Below are 17,095 nucleotides of genomic sequence, written 5' to 3'. Positions count from 1 at the left end.
AGTCTGACCTTTTTTGGTGGACACTGTTACTGTGAAAGGTCATAGCTCCAATAGTTTAGATCACAGATAAATAGTTATCATATTGTTCTAAAGCTCATCTCCAGCTCCACATTTACAAACACATTTAAAACAATATGCTTTATTACATAATCAAACAATTTCTCTGTGACCTTTATTAAAGGAGATACGGCCAGTCTAAGTTACTCCAAAAGGTTCAAACTTTATTTGAATATCTGGACTAATTGTGATCCACGACACAGCATTTCAAATTTCGCGAAGATCTGTTTTACGCTAAGGCTCAAAAGTGTGATGATTTTAAATGGAGTGACCTCCTCCACCCCTACACCCCAAACCTTTGGTCCTGCTGTCCATCCTCATGCACCAGCCTGTGAACCTACAGTCACAGGACATTAAGTATGGCGGCCCCTGGCCTCTTGAACTCCCTCTAGGCAGAGATAAGTGTGGCAGCCCTGGCCTCTTGAATTCCCTACAGGCATAGAGATCTGCAATGAACCTCCATAAAACCCACCTGTTCGCAAAAGCTTTGACCACTAGATTACGCTAGCTCCAGCAAGCATTGCTATTACTATCACTATTATTGGTATTACTTTTCTTGAAGTCCAATCTAATTAAATGAAAGAAATTATCATTTATGTAAACTGATCTGATTTTGTTTTCAGTGCTAACATTTTTGTCTTTGTCTTCTCTCTCTTTCATGGTTTCCTCTTGCTGGATCATGATATTTCATCCATTACTCCACCAGGTAAGAAAAGTCCAGTCTTATACTGTGCATTTTGTTTACATATACCGTGATGAATATCCGCCCCTGTCCTCCCACGTCATGAGGATACTTTTCTCTCGGCCTAACCATTACAGGTTTTTAAATGCCACATTTTTATCATTCCACACATTTTAGACAGAAGAGTAGAGGAAGCCATGAAGATGAGGAATGAGGCAGATATTTCCTGCTGTTTGTTCAGAGTGGGTTTATAATAACATTCAAACGGTAGATGACTGCATGTGTCTACATACCAGAAGCCTGATGATTGTGTTAATACAGTGGTAAAACTCCTCGGAGGTGGACAGGTGCAAAGTCTTCCCTGTCGTACACATTTAAAAACACTGTGGTGGAAGCCAGATGTAATTTTTCTCTTGTAAAAAATTACGATATATTTTTTCACCTCAGCTCATTTAACGTCCCACAATCCCTTGAGCCCTGGGCGCTCACCGCAGCCAACCTCGCTGTGTCCCTGCTACTGACGTTTAGTATATTTTCCATTCCGTTCCTCTGATCTCCCAAAAATTGCAGAGCCACAGTGAGGATCCAGCTCCCGCAGCTCACCAGAAGACAGCAGATAAGTGTAATGTGAGGCGGCAGCGTGATAAATCTCCCAGGGGGAAGGTCCTCTGAGGGAATAGAGTTTTTGAAACGCAGTTTTCACCTATTTTAACTCATGCATATGCGACTTAAGTGCATGGAAAACTCCCGTGAGCCACCTGTCAGCTCTGCCCATAAAGAGCCATAGACTTTTAAACCTAACATCTGTTGAGCGCTTCAGCTGAAGGCAGATACAGTCCCTAATAAAGTGGATACAGATCTCGGTGGCGGGCTCTGCCGAGGATGTAACCACGGTGTTGGTGATACATTGCTATGTATGATGATCAGCAGGTGGCGGCACAATTAAACGTTAAATTCTTATGCAACTTAATAAAAAGCGATCATTCCATCTGTTGGTGCTCTTCCATACCATAGCTCTTTGAGTGTTAGAAGCAAAAAGCTGAGGCTTCACTCAGGAAGAATGAATTTGAATCAAACCTGACGGCTCTGCCAACAAGCAGCCAAAAAGGCCTTAACTTAAATATATGCTGTACATGTTTACATGTGATTGACATATATTGTCTCTGTAAACTCTGGAGTTGCTTGGGTGGTCCTGCCTGTTTGATGACTAAACGAGAGCTGGTGTTGCTTCTGTGTGTGTGTGTGTGTGTGTGTGTGAGGAGGGGCGTTTCTGCCCACTCAGCACATTCCCCCGGGGTGGTGGGGGCACATCTGTGGCACACTCCCTGCCCTGGCGCCCTGCCAGGCCTCCATGCCCTCCTCCCTCCTTTTCCCCTTCCTCTTTTTCTTTATGCTCATCCCTCCCTAATTTAGGGGGGGGGGGGGGGGGGGGGGGGGTGTTGCCCGTAACAATAGACATAAGACCTGGTGTCTCAGCCACTTGTTTGGGGACGTTTCCTACTTTCAGGCACATGATCAGTAAAGAGTAAACTGCTGACAGTGATTACTTGCTGCTGCCTCCCAGCCAGCTGATCCCCTGTCTGTCTGTCTGTCTGTCTGTCTGTCTGTCTGTCTGTCTGTCTGTCTGTCTGTCTGTCTGTCTGTTAGCCTGTGTGTCTTTCTTTCTTTCTTTCTTTCTTTCTTTCTTTCTTTCTTTCTGTCTTTCTGTCTTTCTGTCTTTATTTCTTTCTGTCTCTCTCTCTCTCTATCTTGAAGAAGAATCCTAACCTTACATTTCAAAGTAAAGTGGATTTGAATGAAGATGCAAACGGGTCTTCCACATTTGAATTCTAGTTATGTAATGCTTCAGTGTTGGTCAGTGTCAGTCACACAAACACAGCAGCTGTTTGCTTTGCTTTGCTTTCTTAAGAAGCACTGCTCTGGGATGCTGTGTCACAGGCTGAGTGAAGAGGGAGGTGTGTCTGTCTGTCAGAGTGTCGTCACCACCACGTGGATTAAGGCTGTGAACTGGCGGCCCTTTCCTCGGACACGGGCCCCTCTCCAACCTGAGCCTCTCTCGTAATACTGTGTGTGTGTGTGTGTGTGTGTGTGTGTGTGTGTGTGTGCGTGTGTTTGCATGTCACGACTTCATCAGAGCAAACTGAACAACCCAGTTACACACATAATTATCGCCCTATAACACAAACAACGCTCTTCCCATGGTTCACTGGGCTTCATGTTGCTCATCGTGTTATGATGCTAGGCCACTCAGGGTAACGAGAGACCATATTTGAATATGTGTGTGCTTCCTGTTTTCGGGCAGTGGACATTCACACACACACACCGGCAGTATACACAGTTACAACCTCATCTGGAAACAGGTACTTGTGAGGCATGAGAGTAAAGTACAACGTGGAGTAATTGATGCATGAGATCGTTTCCGTGTAGACAATCAAGCGTGTGTTTATGAGTGTGCAAGTGTGTGTGTCTGTTCGCCTGTAATATGGCTTCAGGGTGTCTATGTGCCTGAACCTTCATAGGTCAGATCCATCTCGATTTTTCATTTGGGATCTAACAAATAGTTTTTCATTTTAATAAATGTATTCATAATTACATCTTTTTAGATTTACAGTTAGAATTTATATTTTATAAATAATAAAATTGTGTGTTCGTTGAGATTTCAGCATCTGGTGTGTGTGTGTGTGTGTGTGTGTGCACGCGTGTGCACGCCATGTCTGGCCTGGAGTCAGCTGTTAAGGGCTGCAGTGCTGGATGAGCGTTGCCTGATGCTGACCCAGAAACGACTGTAGACGTAACCATCGGTGACTGCTGCCCCATTAGCCCACACCACTGCAACACACACAGCTATTGTAAAGTGTGTGTGTGTGTGCGGCTAGATTTGAATTGTGTGTCTCTGTATCAAATTGACACACAGAGTTTATGGTCAATGATCACACACAGTTGCACATTTGTGTACATGTTTTGTTAGTATATGTTTAGTTTTTTTAGACGCAAGGAAGAGATGCCGATTCAGGGTTTTCCTTACCTCCATTTCTATTTTTGTTCATCTCCTCTGTTAGCATTTGTCTGTGTGTGTGCGTGTGTGTTCCCATTCGGTTACTAAAATTAGACCTGTTAGCAGATGTTGCTTGAGTGTCCCTTTTGTATGCATGCGTTGCCCAACATATTCATCTGCATGAGCGCGTCTGCACGTCTATATCTGTGCACTCGCACAGATCTTGAGCGTGTCTTGAGTCAGCAGAGTGACAGGGTGACGGGGTCGGGGGGAAAGTGGGTCAGTCGTGCCCTCTTGACACATGATGGAGCTGGAGTATTGCTCACGTAGATGGATGGATTGAAGATGACTAGAGGTGGATGCTGACTGCTCCAGACAGTCTGGCTGAGGGAAGGAAACAAGGATGTAAGGTTAGAAAAGTAGGCTAAATAGGGAGTTACATAACAGGGGAAGTAGGCAACAAGAAAAGGATGAGAGTAAGAGAAAGAGAAGGAGTGTGCAGAACTTGGCAAGAAAATGAGAGGACAGCAAAAAAGGTGGAAAATACTGGAATGCAAAGTCGCCAGCTGTGTAGAGAGGCAGTGCTGAACAAGCACAAGTGACATTAGGCACATTTTAGAACTTAGATGAATTTTCATTAAGTAAACTCATAACAAATATAATGCATTAGAGATATTATAAAATGTGTCTCACAGCAGTTTCCAAACAACAATTATCTGATTAGCTGGATAGATACTGGAGCTATGTACAGTTATTTATATGCTGAGAGGACAATTAATCTCTTAGTTTGTAAGACAGGAAGTTCAGTGAGCCTTTGAAGACAGTGAAACAATGTTATCTGTGCAGAGGTGGCTTAAGTACACATTCTTTACTTGAGTAAAAGTACAGATACTTGTGTTTAAAATGACTCAAGTAATGTCTTAGTCTCATATTACACTTAGTCTTATTAACATAGTTTAAAGATTATTTAAGTTAAATCGCTTTCACTTCAAATAGAATATATATATATTTTTAAATAAAAACAAATGTTAAAGAGATGAAAGATTTGTGATCTTGAAAAATAGTCCAGGAGAAAACGTGTGCAATGTTTTGAATGTTGCTCTGCTTCGTCTTTGATGTTATCAGCGATTTTGGCAAATTCTTCAACTTTTTCCACCTTCTAACTCCTTGTCAGGTAGGAAAGAAAGAATGAGGAAAATGAAGTATAAATAAATAGATAAATTCAGAAATAAATGGTTTAATACTTAAATAAATTAAAAAAACATATTTTGCGATGAAAAAGGTGTTTGTGTATATCATATTTATTTTCAGATTTATTTGGGAATAAGAAAATAGATATTACTTATGTATTTCATTATTTATTTATGACACATTTATTGACCAACTTATACTATGTCATCTTCGTAAAAATGAATACTTAAGTAAAGTACAGATACCTGAAAAATCTACTGAAGTACAGTATCAAAGTATTGGCAGTTTCCCCCTCTGCTTCTGTGGCTCTGGAAGGAACTTTAAAGATGTTGAGGATATAACCCTGAGGTCATCAGGGGGAGATCTCAGCTTGGACTTGATGCTAGCTGTGAGAAGATGGAGCGTTGGCCTATATGTGACAGAACCTGTAGTGTCACATTTTCTCCCCCGAACAAAAAAAACGTACTGATTAAATTATTTTTCTCCTCGAAGATGTACAGATCAGCTCCAAAGACTGAAGTAATGTATCTGTGGAGAATCTACATGAGATCAGAAAATTCATCAGCAAGATCACACTGTAAACACAGTACTAGTCATGTGCTGTCCCTCACACTTAATGATCCTGAGCAACATGTGCCCCCTGGTGGCAGAGTTAATGAGCTTGTCCTGGGCCCTGAGGTGAGGTGGACAATGGCAGACACTACTTTATCATAGTGAATAACTATCTTCACCCCTGTGGCCAATTAGAATCCAGGAAATATGTGATGCAGACGTGAGGTGGACATTTGTCAGACAGGAAAGAGGAAGAAGGAAGAAGATGCCTCACTCTGGGTCTGTTTAGTCTAGCATGAACACACCTCCATGTTCCACGCTGTTCTCTGATTTACCTTCTTCATTTATCTTTATTTATCTCCGTGTTTATGTTTTCCTGCTTTTCCTCTTTGTTTACACCCCTCGCTTTCTTTCCATCTCCGCTGGCTTTTATTTCTCCATCTTTCCCCCTGTTGTTTATGTGACACCTCCCCCCTCTGCCCTCTGCTGTCCTCCCCACCCAGGACCAATGGTGGGTCTGTCAGTGCGGGGCTCCCCCACTGTGGGCCTGGGGTGACTTAGCACACTGCCTCTGATTACACCCCAGCAGTCGCCCATTTGTCTTGCTGTGAAATGGAATATGGGTGGAGACAGGCCAAGATATTATGGTAATACATCTCACCACTGCATTGAGGCCTAATAAACTGGATCCTCAGCTCTGCCATATGCTTGAATTGTCAGTCTTTAGCTTTTCGTTGCAGCTTTGCTGCTAATTGGCTGACTGCTAATTTAGTTGTGTGTGCGACATTACGTATAACTACTATCCTCTGGATTGCCTTGTTTTACTGGGATCTGTGGGATCCTAAGTTTCACATCATTGTATGGGAAGACTGTGTGTAAATGTCATATAGTCTCTGTGATTTGCTTGAAAAGTGTATGATGGACATCTCCAAGATAGATTTACAGTTTTTTTCGATTGCATAAACACTAAAATCAAAAGTATAACACAATTATCAAACCTGACACTCAAGGAGCAAAACATGGGCCCAGATCTGCACCACTATAAGCACAATGTCAGCTTCACACGTTTTGCAAAACAATGCACACAGTGATCTGCAAAACACTAAACACACTTGTATACATTAAACACAGAAGTATATCAAGATGTCACTTCCTTGCAATTCCTAAGCACTGCCTGTCAAATGACCACCCCTATGGGCCAATTGGTTAAACACAGCCATCAGGTGTTCAAACACATGATTGCTTAATTGTAGACACACCAATCAGGTTTAAGCACTTTAAAAATGCATCAGCTGAGTTCACCTGTTTTCAACCAAAATGGAGCTTGTGCTCAAAAAAGAAGAGTGAGGGTGAGAGGGGGAATCCATGGAGAAGGAGAAGGCTGCGGCTGCGGCATTAGTAATGATGTTGTGTGTGATGTTGCATACTGCAAACATAACTTTCATAATGTAAATGTACTGTATTCCAGACCTATGCTGAACTACACAATCTTGTCTTTCACTGTATTTCAGAGAGTTTTACAGATGGATGCTGAGGAAATCGCATGAATTCATATACATAGATGTGGCAGGGTTCATAAGACAAAATCAAGAAGGAGAGACAGAAATATCATTGGCCACGGGGCTATAATCAATGTCCGAGGGCAACGTGGGGGTAACATCACCCTTTGTGCTGCCACTACACAGAGTGGGGTCCTCCTCCGTCACACCAACATGGGCCCTTACAACACACCTCACATTCTCAAATGTTTGGACCGATTACACAACATCGTCACAGCAGTAAACCACAGATACCAGATACAATCCATTGTCATCTGGGACAATGTGTCATTCCACCGCTCTGCTCTGGTCCAGAACTGGTTTCAACACCATCCACAGTTTACAGTACCATACCTTCCACCATACTCTCCGTCTCTAAACCCAATCAAAGAGTTTTTCTCGGCATGGCGGTGGAGGGTTTATGATCTCCAGCCCCAGGCTCAGGTGCCCCTCATTGAAACCTGTACTGGATACAGAATTTTCTGTTTGTCTGATATTTGTCGAGCTTACAGTGTTATGCACACTCCTGTAGTAGCATGAAAACTGGGATATGTTTTGTTGTGATTCTCCATGTTGACATGTTTACTGATTTGGGGATATGGAGAGAAATAAATTAAATTTTCATGGGACTGCAGCATTGGTCTTGTGTAGTGTTTGGTGAATTTATTGTATATTTGCACTTTCTCAGAGTACTTCACTTATAGAACTCTAATCACTGAGAACTGGAATTGCTAAAAGTGTTTAAGGTTAGCAACAGCAGTGTGTAACTGGCTCAAACAGAATTAAGTCATATGAAGCGTGTGTGTTTCATATGGCAAAAAAATATGGTTTTGATAAATAAGTGTATAGTTTATACAAGAGTGTTTCGTTTTGTAAAGGATCTGAGGTGTTCTGCTGATTGGGTGTGTGGTTGTGCTGATTGTGTTTAGTGTTTGAAACACCGGGCCCTGTTTTGAAAATCGTGCTCAAGCAATCGAAAAAAACTGTAACATTGTCAGATTGCCCACTACTACCTAAAACTTTAAGGTTTTAACTAAAGGTCTATTTTAAAAGCATAGTTGGAAAGAATGTTTGCTTGGTCTGGGGGGTCAAGTGAAGGTTGAGTTGAAATTGAAATGTAAATTGGTGCTTTAGTACTTTTACTATTAGTATAAAACAACTTACTGTTGCATAAGTTAATATGCAATAGATCAGTAGCTTTTCATTTGTGTGTGTCTGTTCTTTCTCTTTCATGTTCATTTGACATGTGATAAACAACTATCTCCTTTGCTGTTTTCATAAGCTATTGTTTAAATTATTCATTACTTACTATCAGTCTTTGAAAAGTAGAAAATGTCTTATTTTATTATCAGATTTACAAAGAAATGCTGCTTTGCTGTTTATGACAGACTTTGCGTTAAAGACAGATTTTTCTTTGTGTCATGGTCAAACACACTTGCTGTTTTTTCAACATGAAACCAGCTTTGCTAAACGCCAAGTGTGTGAACGTTCAAGCCTGAAGAATCCCAGGATCGTCTTATCAGTGTCAGAATGTCTTCCCTGTAAATACCCCCCCACATGCACACACACACATACACACATACACACATACACACACACTGCCTTCACAACTCTCTCAGACTGTAAACACATCACTTTTTGGTCATGTGAGCCTTTGACCCTTTAAAATCTATTGCCACCCCCTCCAATTTTTGGTTCATCTTTCTCTCATTCTATCTTCCTGACAATCTTGTGCCCCTGTTTTCAGCCTTTGTATTAACCTGCTTATCTGCCCTATTGGGGGGGCAGGGGCAATCAGCTGGCCTGTCACATTAAACTAATACTCCCATTGGTTCAGAAATGCCTCCTGTCAATGACAAGAGGCCGTGATGGAGAGGTCATTACTAAGGAAATACTTGAGTCCCACCGGCTTATGCATCAGTCGGTAAATAATCACATCATTAGCAGGGAAAATCCTGGCCTAAGAGAAAGTTTGCATTGAGGAAAGCTCTACTACATCGATTTGTAAGGAATTAATGATGGTTTGTTCATACCTTTTTTCTCTGACAGTCAGTAGACTTTTAAAGTATTATCATTAAAAGTCACATCTGCTGTGCTATAATACTTGTTGGGAGTAAACGCAGAGCCCTCCTGCCTGTCAGTGGATGATGGATCCTCTCATTCACCAGCCTCTCAGGAGGGGGCTTCAATCGTAGAGGCTCGTACTCACAGGTATCATCACAGGAATATTAATAACGTAGTGTAGTATAGTGTGTTTAGCACCAACATAAATCACGCGGTAGGCACTGTATTATTGTTTATATCCGAGTCCTTGGCCAACACGTGCTGATGTTTGTCAAATTAGACAAGTGTTCAGGGAAATGTATGTGCTCACACACAAGGACATAAACAGTGCACACACATATGGTCCCATAATAAGTCACATGGATGTGCTCCTCTCAATCCACTGTTGGATTGCAGCAAGGTAATTAACATCTCTGCCGCAGCTCGTTTTGCTGCCCAACGTGCTGAAATGAATCCTCTCAGGATTCTCTTTTTTCCCCACGCGCACGGCGAGGATCAATGAAAGCAATCTGGACCATAGTAAACAGGCCAGCAGCTCCAGAACACACAACCATATAGACAGGACTGAAAACCTGTCATAGATTTAGTCCTGACTGCATTGCATCTGGGGTTTTTCTGTCTTGACTCTGATGTCAAATGATAGGAATATATTTTTTTCAATGCTGTGCTGGCTTGTCTTTAACAGGTTGTATTCTGCGTCTTTCCCCCATACATATGTACCCATAGTGATTATTACCATTGCACATGTGCTTAATTCGATACTTGCATATCATCCGCTCAGGGGAATTTAAAGTAACACGTCATTCAACAGCAAAGACGGTGAGAATACTCCTGAATATGTTATATATATTTTCATGGATCGTGATTTCTGAAGCAGCTTCTGAAGCAATTTTTAAAAAAGCTCCATTTCCTAGTTGATAATTTTAAGTTTATGATATGATTTGGGGATGCTGTGGTTCATAGTAGGACTGGAAGTATTTTAGTAGAAAGAAGCAGGTTTAGGCTCATGCTGTAAAAGTCATATCCAGTTTCATTATTTTAGTGTCTGAGTACATTTCCTCATCAATTCGGAGCTTTCGCTGCCTCTTACAAGCATTGTTTGGAAGGCTGCTTGTCCCAGCCACGAGAGGTTATTGGAGAAAATGCATTTATTCACATGAGTATTGCCAAAAATTTGTGTCTGAGAACTGCAGAATCCACTTTACAGCCTCATACAAATATCATTACTTGTGGTTATTCTCCCTCACAAGCCACAGTATAGAGACACCATTATAAACCTGATTACTGGAGAAACTATTGACTTGTCTCCATCTCAGACATTAGAAGGCTAAAATGTTTTAAATATCCACACAAACAACTGTATTTTACTTTGCATAACTTGTAAGTTCCTCATATTACTTTATTATATGGCTCTAAAACTGTATCTGGCATTTCTCCCTTTAGAAGCTGGAACAAATAAACACTGCCCCACGCCACAGTTTTTAACAGTGATAGGTGGAGCAAAATAAAAAAAAGATGCAAGTTTAATTGTAGTGGAATAAAGTTCAGCACAGAGCACATTTTTCCCCTTCCCTGGTCGACCACACCCATGCACTGGCTCTCCCCAGTTTGAGAACCACTGTTTTAAAAACTAGTGTTTTGTTATCTGTCTCTGTGATATTTTAGTTTGTTTTTTTGTCCATCTTTGTAAAACGATATAAAAAATTGTGTTGTATTGGACTGCTCATTGTCAACTAGCAAGAACTTTCCTTTGTTTTTGTAATACCCCGCTAGTCCAGAGGGGGGCAGCAGACTCTTCCTGGCTGCAGCCATCAACACCTTCACCACAGCCAGTACTCATCTAGCAGCTGTTGCTATGGATACAGAGTCTGGCCACTGCTGTGATGCAAGCCACATCAAATAAATGAACATAGGGGTTAGTGTTGAGCTCAGAGAAGTGAGATGTTACACACACACACATACATACATACATACACACACACACACACACACACACACACACACACACACACACACACACACACACACACACACACACACACACACACACACACACACACACACACACACACACACACACACACACACACACACACACACACACACACACACTCACACACTACCTGCTATATGAACATGCCAGAATGGACCACTGCAAATCAAAGATACTGACCACAGTTGTTTTTTTTTCCTACTTCCTCACTTTAACTCCTACTGGGATCAGTCTATCAATCTTACATAAGGAGAATTTCCCCATCTACATTTTGTACAGAATCACCTGCAGTGAACCTGAACTTAGAAAAGCCGACCTCTTATCACTTGTCAGGGGTCAGATCTCTTTCTCTCTCTCTGCCTCCTGTGATCATCCTCTAATCATTATGACATATGGCTAAGCTCTGATCAGTGGTGATGAGAACGTTAACTGTATGTTGCTGATGCGTAAATCAATTAGCTGGTGATTAGCCCTTATTATCTGATTAACTAGAGCCATGCATGTACTGCTCACTTAAGGGTTGATTACTTAAGACGTGACTTTGAACAACCCATGTGTCTCGTGGCTAAAATTAACTGGAAGTGGGTTATATTTGAATGGCACAAATACATTTGACTTTAAAGCCTACTTTCTTTACTATGTCCCACTTTGGAGAAACTAAATTTAACAATAAACAGCCCACTGAAGAAGGCTGTAGTTCTAATCATAGCTCCTGCCTGGAAATCTTTCCCTTGATGTTAAAAGACTATTGAAGAGATGAGACCAAAAAGTTATTTGTTACCTTGCATGCCAGACTGGTGTGTTTTCTACATTGATAATACACTCAGTTTCCAGCCAGACATAGTGACTCTGCCAAATCTGACTTGGCTTGGTGGGAGGAGGCTGGCACACTAGCATATTTACTGTTTCTTACTTAGGCTGTTGCTTTGTGTTAAGACGGTAAGTGTCGCTGCTATTGTCCAGTTTGCTGATTGACATTAGAGTATCTCTTACAATTATCCCTAGGCATGCAACACATTGTAATTATTAACAGTGTTACCTGCAGTACAAATCTGTGCACATCACATACATATCCAAGGACGGCATGTTAGAATGTTTATAATGTCAATGCTAGTATGCATATTTTTAGCGGCACGCTGATTACATCTTTCTTGTGTTAGCATTTGCTCCCATTATGCATGAAATGCTATAACTATTGGACAAAGGCAATTTTTGACTTGACAATGGTGGTAGAAAAAATTTCCATGGATCAACAGAGCGATTACAAATCATCACAAAACGTCCTGTTCATATCTTGGTCAAAAATGCATGGGAATAAAAAATGTACAATGTTTTCCTATAAGTAATTTCAGATGGTCATCAAAGTAAGTGAAATGCATCCCCATAATTTCAATGCCCAAAATTTAGCTGATATCCATCCATTTATTCAGTACATAATTGAAACCTTTGACTTGCTGGTGTCAATAGAAGAAAACATCAGGTGATCATTAGAGTGAGATATGGAATTTTATTTGGGCGGGGGCGACATATCGATATTGAAGAGTAGAAAATATACTGATATGCTTGCTCACATATTTAATAAATTGTCAATGATTCCTTAAATTATGGAGGACCATACATGACTTAAGTAAAAATAAATAAATGTATAAATAAATACAGAAATAAATAAAAAAGGAAATAAATGAATTTATACAGAAATAAATAAATAAATATGTTAATACGAAAATAAATGTCAAAATAAATGTCTTAAATATATTTGCACATTTATTTATTCCCTGATACATTTCCTTTTCATTTGCAGTGTCCTTATGCTAATGAGAAAGGCGGGCCTAACCGCAGTCTCATGCAGGATTGGTCACAGGAGTGTAATGATCCAGCCCTACTACTTCTGCCTCTCAATGCTGGTGTCCAGTAGCTGTTTGCAGCGTTGGGCCAGTTCACACTTAAAATGAACTAGTTCAAGTTCAGAGGGTTAGTTAAGGTTATTTTTTAATGGGATGATTTAGGTGTCGGTAGTCCTGACTGTGAGCGTCACGTGTTCTACTGAGCACAAGGATCGAGCCGAGAGGAGAAGGAGGAAACAGAAACTCCAGCTCGGTACAAACCACCTGCAGCTTCTGCTCTGATCATGAAGCCGCTGATCTCTGATCAGATGTGACCAGAGAAGCTCTGTGTTTCCACTGTTCTACAAAGTCACTGACCGGCTGTTTCACGGTGAAAAGCTCAAGTCTCAGTCACTGCCCGTGTCCCCTCTGAGCTAGTATGTGGTGGAGCGCAGGGGCTGTGTGTGTGTAGCTCAGTTGACCAATCCTGCTCGAGACTGAGGTTAGGCCCGCCTTTCTCATTAGCATAAGGACACTGCAAATGAAAAGGAAATGTATCAGGGAATAAATAAATGTGCAAATATATTTAAGACATTTATTTTGACATTTATTTTGGTATTAACATATTTATTAATTTTTTTCTGTATTAATTAATTCATTTCCTTTTTTATTTATTTATTTATTTCTGTATTTATTTATACATTTATTTATTTTTACTTAAGTCATGTATGGTCCTCCATATTAAATGTCATCATCAAACAAAAATTAAAAAACGATTTTAAATGTAAAATATAAAATGCTCAACTTTTCCTCATTGATTATTATCTAAAATAAAAGTAATCATATAAATGCATATCAACAAACATAAACACCGATCTTATGTCTCATACTGATTTTTATTGGCCAAGCAACTGGTCGTCAGAGTCCCCAGGACTCAAGTCCATTGGGGCATTTATTCCTGTTGCACATTTACTATAATTTGAGTTATTTCATTCCATCAAAAACGTCAACGTCATGGTTGCAGAGGCTCAGGGGATCACCAACATCAGCACGTTCCATCCTATGCAGACCATGGTCACACAAAATTACATGGGAGTCTATCCGATAGATGTTTCAGTACTTACTAAAGTATTTGAGAGATGGATGGAAAAACATTTGTGACATATCTGCCCTTAGTGAACATGTAAATTCTGCATATAAGATAGGAAAGGTAACTTGTGAAGACTCCTCTAAAAGCAAACATAAAGTACGTTTAAATCAAATTACAGGGTCTCCTCCAGTCAAACTAATCAGGCAAAGGTATGTTTGAATTTTGAAGTCTCGAATCTACAGCCTCAGCTTTCAACCATACACACAACTATGATTCATTTCAGGAGCAGCAGTGAGGTCATACAGACACAATCATGTAGCATAAACATAGCTAAAACATTTGCGTATCAAGCAAATAACCGGGGCTCTACAATACGTAATGACGCTGCTCATGTGGAGTGTGAAGGAAACGTATAGAACCAAAGTCTTCTGCCATTTCCAAGTCAGCGGAAATCTGTCAAACCTTTCCTTTCCCGATATGGTGCCCCAGTGCGCAGGGGGATCGAGTTTCAGTGAAGTTTGTTTTTTTCCCGTGCTGTGAATACAGATGTCAGCTGCCAGCGGAGGGTCTGGCTGGTGCCATTTCTGGCTCTGCATGTCTGAGCAGGGCCTTGGCTGGCTGATCAGAGCTCAGGGGTGCTGGGGTGTGCTCAATGGGAGATGCCTGGAAAAGTAGTGGGGCCTTTTTACATTTGAACTGTGTCTAAAATTCTTGTGATATTTTGTCGGGATAACTCTGATGTTTGTCTCTCTGTGCGACTCTCTTTCGTGCATAAACTCCTTCACCCCCACTTTCCTTCTGCCATGGACTGCGTGTCTCCTTTCCAAAAATCTTGCTTGGTTTAGGGGGCTTATGGAAAATCTATAACAGGTGGGCCGTGTTTGAAGGATATGTCTTTTCTAATTATGTGTTTGCAGAGGGATTTGGGTGTGTGGCTGCTGGGCCAAATGTTCTCTCAGCCCAGTCCGGCTGGCTGCATGCCTCTGCGATTGGTTGAATATGAATCAAATTAAAATGAGTGATTGGTCAATTAAACGTGTGCAAACTTGGTCAAATGTCAGAACTTTGCTTTAAAAATCATACTATACTACACTTTTGCTTTGTCTCCTTTGTTTGCCGTCACAGCTAGCATGTTTTATCATTCTATACACTGTGCCAAAACAGATCAAGGTAACATAGTAGCAGTTAAAGGACTAATGGTGTTAACATAGTCGCCATTGGTTTAAATCGACTGACAAACTGCCTTAGATGGAGGTGAGAGTTGACTCTTTTGGCATTTTTGCGAATTAGATGGGCGAGATTCATGGTTTGGCGTTAGCAGAATTTGAAATTCAAGGATAACATAGTCAACTGTATTTGTGCTGTGTTTGGACAGATCTAGACTTGATTTGCAGCCAACCAAAACACAGAAATCCACACACTTAATGACAGTGGATTCAAAGGAGTCTGATGGTGTTTTAAGTCATGGGCTGGAACAGGAAAAGAGAAAGGAAATGTGGTGGAATGGTATTTGACCTCACACCAGAGAGAACACATTACTCTGGGTTGCCACAAAATGTGTTAACTCCTAGAGTGCATGTATACTTTGGCTCCAGCAGACACACCTCAGTGCGGGGCAATCAGAGGTGTTGTGGTCTTCCGCATTTGCTTGTTTTTCTTATGAGTGCCGTAAAGACAGAATCCTTTCAATGAAACGCACATTGGCTGAACTACTTTCTATCGTGTCAAAGTGGGTTTTAATGTCAGCCTTTGGTCCCAACCTGTCTATGTCAGTTGTGGACATTGGGTCCAATTTTCAGACCGTCCTTCAGGTCACCTTTACAGTTTCAGAAAACCAGCTTCAAGTGGTACTAATGTCCTAGACCCCTAAAACCCACAGAGTCAGAGGGTTAGTTGGTGGTCTGCTTGTGAGGAATACCCATTGCTCTCCAGTAATTGATGTGTGTACACAGCACATCGGGGGCTCACTGTTGGCCTGAGCGTTTGCTCGTGACCTGTTGTGAGGATTACAACACAGTGATGTGTCTGGACGGGACGGGGCCAGGAGCAGCGTTTCCTCTCAGGGAGAGGTCAGGCATCAGGGCGAAGACTCAACCTTTCTTAAACAGACTGTACTGAACGGTCACATCAGTATGAGGCCTATTGTGGTTCATCATATAGCCTTTATCAAAGAGTGTAATTAGTCCCCTGTTTCCTCAAGAGCCTGGATTCAAAAAAGATGTAATGAATCCTAATTTCTGCAAAGTAACCAAATTCAAGCATTATACTTAACCTAAATCTTGAATTTAAAGCAATATTATTTTTCTTGCATTTATTCCTGGGTTTTATATTAAACATGTTATGGTAAGCCCAACAGCTTCCCACCCCCTAATGTGACCATAATTCAGTTTAAGCTTTCCGCAATCTTCTCATGCAATTTTATATGAATGACAGATAGAGATGTGGGTCACAAAAAGAAAACGAATTTGTATCATGTCTGTGGGATGTGCCAGTTTAGCTTCAATTGTGTTTTTATCATATAAACCTACAATTATTCTGCCAACTGTACAGACTGCTCTTCTGTACTACGCTAGCAATCTCAATCATCTTATTTTACACACACACACACACACACACACACACACACACACACACACACACAGACGCGCACATACAGATGCACACACATACACATAGTTTCCATGGAAACAGGATCCAGGGCCTTTTATGACTGGTTGTTTGCCCAAGACAACCAAAACTGATCTCAGCAGCCAAGCAAAGACGGCAGATAAATCATTTGTATAGTAAATAATGGAACGTTTACTAATACAGAACGTCATAAGATGTTTGTTGTTGCCCGCAGCAGTGTTGATATTGAATTTGGATCAAGACATTGTCATATTCATTAGGTAAATTATCAAATTTTTTCCTTTTGTGTGAAGGCAGACAGGATGCGTTTCACATCTCCGCTCCGTTACTCGTCATGACGTTCTGTTTGTTTTGTGTTTGCACATGCCTGTATTGTGGACATTCACTGTAGTGGCAGCACAGACACACGCATTCAGATACAAGCACACACACACACATTCGGACACTTTCCAGCCGAGCTGCCCCTCAGTAGCCTAATGTGT

At 41.0% G+C, this 17,095-nt stretch overlaps 1 protein-coding gene across 1 annotated transcript in view; it reads left to right on the top strand.

The window, feature by feature from the left end:
- The window catches only part of magi1b (membrane associated guanylate kinase, WW and PDZ domain containing 1b), a 130,167-nt gene that overhangs the window by 44,077 nt on the left and 68,995 nt on the right, over window positions 1–17,095 (top strand). The gene's annotated exons all lie outside the window — the stretch shown is intronic.

Source organism: Pleuronectes platessa, chromosome 2, assembly GCF_947347685.1.
Source record: "Pleuronectes platessa chromosome 2, fPlePla1.1, whole genome shotgun sequence".
In the NCBI taxonomy this organism is placed as follows: domain Eukaryota; kingdom Metazoa; phylum Chordata; class Actinopteri; order Pleuronectiformes; family Pleuronectidae; genus Pleuronectes; species Pleuronectes platessa.
This window is presented reverse-complemented; position numbering and strand designations above follow the sequence as displayed.